Below are 10,438 nucleotides of genomic sequence, written 5' to 3' on the forward strand. Positions count from 1 at the left end.
CTCGTGGGTCCGGACGTCCTGCACGCAGTCTGCCAATAGGTAGCGCAACTCCTGCGCGAAGCGATCGATCAATTCAGACGGTTGCTGTCGCCGCTGAGAAAGTTGATGCCGGCCGTGTACAGCGCTCCATGTCTTTACGTAGAGGCGCTTCAGCTCGGCTAGGGCCGTAGCGTACGTCCCAAATCGAGAAATGTTCTTGAAAACAGTGTGATGGACCTTGGACTGTAACACGGACAGCTTTATCGCAGCGGTGGGCTCTGTCTCGTGAGCCGCAAAGTAATTCTGCAGCGTGTTGAGCCAATGAGCAAACTCCGATGCAGATCCCTCAGCTTGAGGGTCGGCTCCGAGAATCGGTACCACGATCATCTTGTGGTCAGCCATTCCGGCGATCTAAATGATATTAAATGTCGTGAAAATCAAGCTCAGACACGACTTGACCTCTGGGTAGGTTTTAATATCATTTAGATCTGCAGTACATCCTGTAAGAATACATGCATGCAACAGGCATTAAATCAGAGCATTTCATGAGCAGCAATGGTCGATGCAATATAACAATGGTTAGCGCAGCGCATTGTCAGCGCAGCATTTGGGGCGTACATACCATTCAAACTACTGGATAATGTCACAGTGAGTTCCGCTGAAGTGTCTGCGCGCCCCGGTTGTCCTGGGTCTTATAGACGCCCCCCCCCCCCTTCCGTAGCGAGCACCCCTGGGTTCACCTTGGTATAATTTCACTACAATTATTATTATTATTATTATTACTAAAACAATACGACTGTATGAGTTTATTCCATGTTTAAAGTCAACAATGAACCAACCATACACCGCTTCCCTCGAGAAACTTTTGCAATAACAACAAAGGGTTTGCACTGTTACGATTATATTTACGATATTATTAGTATTATAATAGAGCAAACGTATATGGTTCGCTATGTATGTATGTTTTTATGCGCTCTGCGTGCCTCACCACACGTCGTTTCAGAATCAGAGGGGTAGGCAACTTTGACCATTTCGGTGTCTTTTGGGTCTTCATGGTGTTTTGGGTCTTCAGGGCCATTAGGGTCTTCAGGGTCTTTTGGATCCGCTGGGCCTTTAAGGGTATTTTTGGTCTTTGAGGTGTTTTTGGGTATTCGCGTTTTGGGTATTCGGGGTGTTTTGGGTATTCGGGGTGTTTTCGGTCTTCGGGGTGTTTTGGGTATTTGAGGTGTTTTTGGGTATTCGGGGTGTTTTCGGTCTTCGGGGTGTTTTGGGTCTTCGGGGTGTTTTGGGTCTTCGGGGTGTTTTGTGTCTTCGAGTTGTTTTGGGTCTTTGGGGTGTTATGGCTCTTCGGGGTGTTTTGGGTCTTCGGGGTATTTTGGGTCTTCGGGGTGCTTTGGGTCTTCGGGGTATTTTGAGTCTTCGGGGTGTTTTAGGTCTTCGGGGTGTTTTGGGTCTTCGGGGTGTTTTGGGTCTTTGGGGTCTTTTGTGTTTTTGGGGTCTTTTGGGTTTTTGAGTATTCAGGGTCTTTTTGAGCCTCAGGGCCTTGAAGGGTATTTTGGGTCTTTGGGGTGTTTTGGGGCTTCAGAGTGTTTCCGTCTTTTTTTTTTCTTTAAAAAAAAATATATACTGAATCGAGGCTCGTGAAAGAGCTGACAACCGCGAGGGAAAGACAGCACAGGGGGACCGTGAGGGAAAGACAGCACAGGGGGACCGTGAGGGAAAGACAGCACAGGGGGACCGCGAGGGAAAGACAGCACAGGGGGACCGTGAGGGAAAGACAGCACAGGGGGACCGTGAGGGAAAGACAGCACAGGGGGACCGCGAGGGAAAGACAGCACAGGGGGACCACGAGGGAAAGACAGCACAGGGGGACCGCGAGGGAAAGACAGCACAGGGGGACCGCGAGGGAAAGACAGCACAGGGGGACCACGAGGGAAAGACAGCACAGGGGGACCGCGAGGGAAAGACAGTACAGGGGGACCGTGAGGGAAAGACAGTACAGGGGGACCGTGAGGGAAAGACAGCACAGGGGGGACCGCGAGGGAAAGACAGAACAGGGGGACCGTGAGGGAAAGACAGCACAGGGGGACCGTGAGGGAAAGATAGGACAGGGGGACCGTGAGGGAAAGACAGGACAGGGGGACCGTGAGGGAAAGACAGCACAGGGGGACCGTGAGGGAAAGACAGGACAGGGGGACCGTGAGGGAAAGACAGCACAGGGGGACCGCGAGGGAAAGACAGCACCAATCCAATCACAATCACAGGGCGCGGGACGCGGCGGGTCCGGGCGGACCGCGTGCGCGCCGCAGCCGGAGCACTCCACGGGGAGGCAACGGCTCACGTTCGCAACAGAGTACCTCGCGTCCCGATCCGATGCATTTTGGGTCTTTTCGGGGTGTTTTGGGTCTTCAGGCTGTTTTGGGTGTTTGGGTTTTTTTGAGTTTTTGGGGTCTTTTGGGTATTCAGGGTCTTTTTGAGCCTCAGGGCCCTGAAGGGTATTTTGGGTGTTTGGGGTGTTTTGGGTCTTTCGGGTCTTTGGGCGTCTTCAGGGTATGTTGGGTCTTTGGGGTTCTTGGCGGTCTGAAGGGTCTTGGGAGAATTAAAGGGTCGTCAAAGGTCTGAGGGGTCACAGCAGTCTTAACGCCATTAAGAGGGTTAATTAAGAGGATGGGTGTATATTTGAAGAAGAAGAAGACGTTTTCGTCGCATGTAAACACACATACATACATATACATACATACATACATACATACATACATACACAGCGAGCCATATACGTTTGTTCTTTTATAATAAGATGTAATAAGATTAACGCCATGATTTACGCCATTATTATTATTATTATTATTATTATTATTATTATTTTATTTTTTTTGGGATACTGAATCGAGGCTCGTGAAAGAGCGAACATTTACTTCACAAACAAATCAACCAGACAAACAAAATATATAAAAAGAGGGAGCGGAAGACAAGATGGGGAGAGAAGGGGAAGCACACAAACATAACATTTGAGAGCAGGGACATTCGGAGATGTGTTGGAGGGAGAGGGCTTGGGGGGCGGAGGCGTGGGAAGGGGGGGGGGGGGGTGGGAGAAGTATAAAACACAAGGACACCAAGGACTTCCAGGAAAGAAGTTGGTATTTCAAAAAACTGGATTTGGGGTGAAATTAGCGGGGGTAGAAAAGATCAAGGTTTTGGATGGGGGAAGATAAGAGATGGTGGTGAACAGCTGTATTAAAGACCTGGAGGGAGGAGTGGGATTGAAGAGAGTGAGGGAGTTTGTTCCAGAGGTGGGAGAAAAGCGGAATTAAGGAGTGAAGGTGAGCAGAGAGTCTTGATTTTGGCAGTTTAACCATAAGAGGGATGCAGGCAGATCTTGTGCGACCTGTAGGAATATTTGCGGGACAGAGCCCAGAGAGAGCTGGGGAGGCAAGGCCAGAGAGGAGTCGGTATTTCAGAAAAGTGGATCTGGGGTGAATTTGCAGGGGTGGAAAAGATCAATGTTTTGGATGGGGGAAGATAAGAGATGGTGGTGAACAGCTGTTTTAAAGACCTGGAGTGATGAGTGGGATTGAAGAGAGTGAGGGAGTTTGTTCCAGAGGCGGGAGAAAAGAGGAATGAAAGATTGAAGTTGAGCAGAGAGTCTTGATTTTGGCAGTTTCACCAGAAGAGGGTTGCAGGCAGATCTTGTGCGACTTGTCGGAGTGCTTGGGGGACAGAGCACAGACAGGGCTGGGGGTGGGGGAGGCTAGGCCAGAGAGGAGTCGGTAGAAGACAGAAATGCCACCAACCTGCCTGCTGTGAGTGAGTGAAAGGCCCTCACAATCGACTTTATTGCGGGAGATTCCAATGATTCTGAAAGCTTTGGTTTCAACAGCGTGAAGCCGAGCGAGGTGTGACGCAGGAGCACCAGACCAGAGGGGAGGGCAGTATTCCATTGAGCTGTGGATGAAAGCCTTGTATGTGGTGAGGAGGTAAGGTGTGCCAAGGAAGGACTTCGCACGACGGAGACTGGATTTGGGGGCCAGCTTGGAAATGTGTTTTTCCCTGGAAAGATCATGGCAGATTGTGAGACCGAAGAGATTGAGTGACAGAACTTCTTGGAGAGGATTGTTGAGAAAGTAGCCGGGAGTGGGGATTGTAAAATCTACCTTCAGGAAAGGTACATGCAGACAAAAGGGCCCAAGTTGGTAGTTTTTCAGATTGGTTAAACCAGGCACATTTATCTTCCCGGGAAGCTGCGAGGAACATTCTTTTGGCTTTTTCTGATTTCATTCACAAAGTATCTTGACCGCTCTGTGAACTGTCATCCATGTGAAACACTGCTTGAGGTAGTCCTTCATAATGGGGCGTGGCCACAGTTCATTGTGATGCCAGGGCGGTTGTCATGGTGACAATGAGTGACAACAATCGAGAAAGATGCATCGTTGAAACTCCAGGTGGTTGGTTGGCTTGTACCGGAGATGGCATACTTTCTCATGGCGGTCTTGCTGATCCTCGGTAGGAGAACATCCAAAGCACCCGAGCAGGTAAGCGAGGAATGTATTAGATAGCAAGGTACTCAAAATGGGTCCACAATTCAATTTCTTTGTTTGTTTCTAGATCGTTTTCTAGTTTTAGTGCGTTCATTGGAAAACTACCAAGTGGTGAACTCCTTGTTAAATTTATCTTGTTTTGAGAGGGAATTTGCTTTGCACAAAACGTCGCACAAAAGTGTATGTGTGGACGCAGCAAGTTTGATCCAAATATAAAACGTTTCACAAAAATAACTTTCTTGCACTAAAGAGTCTTCGATCAGTAAATGGAGGTATTTCTTTGGGGGTGTTTCAACTGAAACTTTCTGAAATATTTTTACACAAGATATGAAAATATTCAAATCGACAAAAGCAGCGCTTTTTACAATGATGGCGGTGGTTTTGATGCGGTTGTCTTGTGGTTGTGGTGGGAGAAATCTAGGGAGCAGTGGTGGGTTAGACAGACCTTCGATTGTAGGAGTGATGGTCGTTGGGGTTGCTTTGGAAGTAATAATGGTAGTTGTGATGGGAATGGGCGTGATAGTGGTGGTGCGAGTGGTCGTTGTCGTTCAGTAGAATTTCAATTTTATTTATTGTCATGTTGATAAGTTTGCAGTTATTCCACGTGATCACATTGCGTTATGACGTCACAATATAGAACAATTATTATTATTTTTTGTATACAAGATCGAGGCTCGTGCAAGAGCTAACATTCATGAACAACAAAAACAAAAAACAAACGGACACATAAGACGAAATAAACGGAGCAGGAGACAAGATGGGGAGAGGGGGGGAAGCACACAAGTACAACATTTGAGAGCAGGGACATCGAGAGATCTGTGGGAGGTAGAGGGCTTGCGGGGATTAGGCGTGGGAAGGGGGGTGGGGGTGGCAGAGGTAAAAAAAAAAAAAACACATGGACACTGCTGGGACTTCCAGGAAAGAAGTCGGTATTTCAGAAAAGTGGATCAGGGCCTTGAAGGGTATTTTGGGTCTTTGGGGTGTTTTGGGTCTTTCGGGGTCTTCAGGGTATGTTGGGTCTTTGGGGGTCCTGGTGGTCTGACGGGTCTTGGGGGAATTAAAGGGTTGTCAAAGGTCTGAGGGGTCTCAGCAGTCTTAACGCAATTAAGAGGGTTAATTAAGAGGGTGGTCATTTTATTTGAAGAAGAAGAAGACGTTTTCGTCGCATATAAACACACATGCATGGCGAACTATATACGTTTGCTCTATTATAATAAGATTACAATATCTTATTATAATAGAGATTAATTAATATAAGAAGACAACAAAATGAAAGCATGTTTCTGGGGGCTGTCGGTGCCATGTCCCATGCCATCTGTGTTCATGCATGCAGTGTTTGGACATCTGTGTTCGGCCAAGGGTTTCGGCAAGCACCGTGTTTGTTGCCCATGCCGTCATGATATGGATCCATGCGGGTGAACGGCGGACATCACATCTAAGCCAACCAGATCAGCCTGTTATAAACCTTAGCGATCAATGGTGGCCTAAAGCGAGTCGCAGCCAATTCCATACGCACTTCCATAAATAGATAATGTCCGGATCGGCTTAAATACCAATCACTTCAAGACATCTTACCATTCAGGGTACCCTTTCCGTGTTTAATGAACTTCTAATCACGTTATGACATTTGCTATAAAAGTTTCGAAAAGTTAATGTCATTTCCAAAAGGTTATATCCATTTTAATGCATAATCATTTCGTAAATACCCGATTTGCGAGTCACCAAGCTTGTCGACTACATGACGTGTCTCGCTATTGGCCAAATCAAGCCACGTGAGAAAACGTTTAAGTCGTTGGTGTTGATGTGAAGCACGGAGGTATATAATAAACCTGGAGAGCCAATGACGGCTGTCGGCTGAAGCTAGCGGAAGTTGCTTGGCGGCCATATTGGGAAGCCGATTGTGTCTGCGTCCGTGTTTGATCTCACAATCAGCTGATCTCACAATTTCTGATTCATTTTGGATGCTTACCGACTGTAAGGAGTCTTATTTGTGAACGCGCTGTTTCAAAATGCCACAGTGTGTTGCATTTGACTGCACAAATACCTCAGGGAAGGCCTCCACATGCACATTTCACAAGTCAGTGACAAACCGCGATCGCGGGTGTTCTGCTTTTTCAGTTTTTGGCGTGGTCACGGTGGTGGGGCTAGGTAATTAAGTTTCAATGAAGTTTCAATGAAGTTTGAACACTGTGTTTGAATTTGATGATGTTAGACCATGCGCAGGGTGTGCAATACGACACAGATCTCAAATATAACTGTATTGTGTATTCACTAGGGCTATGTGAGTATGTCAGACTGATGTCTGATTGACTCATTCATTGATTCAGATTGAAGTATCGAGATTGACTCGTCAGCTCGTGATCATTGTCAAGTGATTTAATTTGTGATGAGCTTAACTTAATTGTCCAGTCTACTACTGTCAGGGTTTCCATGCCCTCCTGTGTCACTCGTGAGCAGAAAGAGCAAATGGGGGTTACTTGTGGAAGGTACGAAAGTCCGACACATGGCAAACATTAGCAGATGAAGTTGTATTTAACTATACATATGAAACTCAAAATATTATTTTGATATGGAGTCGTTTTGACTCGGATGTTTTGACTGCCCTCTGAGGTTTTGACCCGCAACCACATTTTGTGAGCACAATGTATTTTGTTTCAAGGTTTCCAAAGGATAAGGACTTGTGCTCTCGATGGACATCTGCCCTGAGAAGGGAGTCCTTCTACCCCACCCCAGGCACCACAGTTCTGTGCAGTGATCACTTCAATGAGAGTGACTTCGACAGGACTGGTCAAACCGTCCGACTGAAGCCGAAGTCCGTCCCCAGCTGTTTCAACTTCCCAGCACATTTAAAGAAGGTAAACTATGCTATGTTGGTATTCCACCTATGTTAGGTTGGTATTCCCCATACAGTGGTGCCCACTTAAAGTCATACCGCTTATTTGAATATCCCGTCTATAGTCCTAGAATAGTGAAATCCAAAACCAGTTCCTATATAAACTATAGTGAATCTTCCCATGTAATGTCATAGAATAATGTCATATCCCACTTAATTTCATAGTCAAATTGCTCACAATTGATTCCAAGCATAGTTATTTCCCAATTATTATCATACCTTCCTGTGGCCTCGCTCATTAACTCTGCCATCTGGCTAGGCGGCAGTCATGCATGGCTGATTATCACACCTACAAGTCACAAGACTGAATTCATTCTCTGCATACATTGATCCCACAGAAAACATCGTTTCCATTCTCAGGGCCGCCGCCATTTTGAATCCTGCCCATTGGAATATCCCGGATATTGCCATAATTTCATCCTGCACAGGGGGTATGATAATAAGTGGGCTCCACTGTATTATGTTGGTATTCCACCTATGTTATGATAGTAACCCATCACATGCCATGTCTGCTGCTTCATATGCAGCTCCTAAGACATAGTTTTATGGAGAACAACTCAGTTGCTTTTTAAAAGATTTAGAGCTGAGCCGAACCCATTTTGTACACTTTCTTGGCATTTCCCCCCCGAAGCTTTGTTGTAATAATATTTAACAAAATGTTTAGTCTTTGAAACAATGTTACAATACGTCCAACGCAGTCACATCTATTTCTAATTAGAACCCCAATCTAATGAACGAAGCTTCTAAGCATTCGGCTCAGCCCTAAAAACAACTTCATGAGTATTAATGGTTCACCTTTTCTTTTCTTTCCAAATAGGTTACAGTTTTGAGGAAAGCGCCAGTGGCCAGGTCTGTCATCCAAGAAGATACACCAGAACCTCAAGCCACTACTCAAGATCCTGAACCTGAGGTGGGACCCTCATTTCAGACCACAGATCACTCCTACTCCGTCACAAGTCCACTGGTATTGAAGCACAAGCTCGATGAAGCAGTCCACAAGCTGGACAACTTTCGTAAAAATTTTAAAGTGAGTCAGCAACACAACAGAAGGTTAGCCAGAAAAGTGGAGTCCCTGAATACCATCGTGGAAGACCTGAGGGAGAATGGGATGGTCACCGACAATTGTATTGAAATGCTCAACACAACATTCTCTGGTGTGTCAAAAGCTATTGTGAGCAGAATGCTGAAGAACAAAGGCAGCGGCAAACGCTCGAGAGATGAATACGATCCAGTCATCAAAGCTTTCGCACTCACTCTTCAATTTTATTCTGCTAAAGGATACGACTATGTTCGAGAGACATTCGACTTGGCACTGCCAAGTCCATCCACAATCCAGAAATGGTACAGTGCAATTGATGGTTCACCTGGTTTTAGTGCAGTTGTATTCCAAGCACTAGAGAGCCGGTTTAAAGCAGAGAAGGAGACTGGCAAGAGAACACTGTGTAGCCTGATGTTAGACGAGATGGCCATCATGAAGGCAATTGACTTTTTAGGGGACAAGGTATTGGGGTACGTCGACATCGGAAACGGAGTCCAAGATGACAGTGCTCCCCAGGCCAGCAACGCACTGGTTTTCATGCTGGTTGCACTGAATGACAGTTGGAAAGTGCCTGTAGCATACTTTATGATAAATGGATTGTCGGGGAAGGAACAGGCGAATTTGGTGACACAATGTCTACTAAAATTGCATGATATCGGTGCAGAGGTGGTTTCCTTAACTTGCGATGGACCGTCCGCTCATTTGACAATGTTACGTGAGCTAGGTGCCGACATCACGCCGCAGAATGTGAAACCAACATTTCCCCACCCAGCAAATCCCGAAAAGAAAATTTGTGTTGTACTCGATGCATGTCACATGCTTAAACTTGCAATAAACTGTCTTGGATCCATGAAAATGATGGAGGATGGCAACAAAAAAGTCATCGCGTGGAAATACATCCAGGCACTCTTTGATCTGCAGAAGAGGGAAGGCTTGCGTCTGGGAAATAAGCTCTCCCGGAAACACATCGAGTGGAAGAGCAATGTCATGAAGGTGGACACAGCTGCTCAGACATTGAGCACTAGTGTGGCAGATGCAATTCGGTTTTGCAGGGACACTTTGCAACTATCAGAATTTCAGGGCAGTGAGGCTACCTGCCAATACATTGAAACATTGGACAAACTGTTTGACATTCTAAATTCTCGCAATCCATTGGCACGAAACTACAAGGCACCACTCATGACATCACGAGAAGGACTTTTCCTGCCATTCCTGGATACTGCCTACAGTTACTTGTCCAACATCAAAAACATGAATGGTCAAGTTATGACCAATACGCGTTTGAAAACCCCCTTCATTGGTTTCATGATCTGCATAGAGAGTGTCACAATTTTGTATTTCACATATGTCAAACCTGCCTCATCTCCCCTGCGATACCTGCTCACGTACAAAATGAGCCAAGACCACATTGAACTTTTCTTTGGAGCGGTCCGCATTGCATGTGGAAGTGGGAATAACCCAACGGCCCGGCAGTTTGTTGCCGCATATAAGCGCCTCTTGATGCGACATGACATCAAGTCTGCAAGTGGGAACTGTTCTGCACAGGACTCAACCAGAATCCTGAATGCGGCTTCCTTCAAGTGCGTTGCAAAGCAGGCTGTGCCTGACGAGAGTCACGACATGTTGGTGGCCAGACGATACGACCTGGAGTTGAGATCGCCGGCAAAAGAGGACTACGACTATGCGGATATTCCAAATTTTGAGCAACTTTCCATCTTTACAGAGTCATGTGTTGGCTATATTGCCGGCTATGTGGTGAGGATGGTGAGGAAGACTCTGAAGTGTAGCCAATGTCTTTCTGCATTGACCAGTAACAACGAAGAATGGCAAACCACACCAATGTACAGCCTGATTGTTACCAAGAACAGGGGTGGCCTCATAGTTCCCTCGCACAGTGTTGTTCGTGTCTGTGAGGCGACTGAACGCTGTGTCAAGAGGCTCCTGGCTGTAACCAATGGCAAAATGCCTCGTGAAAGTGGGATAAGAGCGGCA

General features: G+C 46.4%; 1 long non-coding RNA gene across 1 annotated transcript; it reads left to right on the forward strand.

Annotated features, from left to right (window-relative positions):
* The first annotated feature begins 6,344 nt into the window (after positions 1-6,344).
* LOC144891995 (uncharacterized) lies at positions 6,345-8,391 on the forward strand. The gene is made up of 3 exons (XR_013623316.1): positions 6,345-6,591; positions 7,174-7,369; positions 8,225-8,391. It is a non-coding gene; the product is annotated as an uncharacterized LOC144891995 (long non-coding RNA).
* Positions 8,392-10,438: the final 2,047 nt, after the last annotated feature.

Source organism: Myxine glutinosa, chromosome 5 (genome assembly GCF_964187855.1).
Source record: "Myxine glutinosa chromosome 5, kmMyxGlut1.1, whole genome shotgun sequence".
Lineage (NCBI taxonomy): Eukaryota > Metazoa > Chordata > Myxini > Myxiniformes > Myxinidae > Myxine > Myxine glutinosa.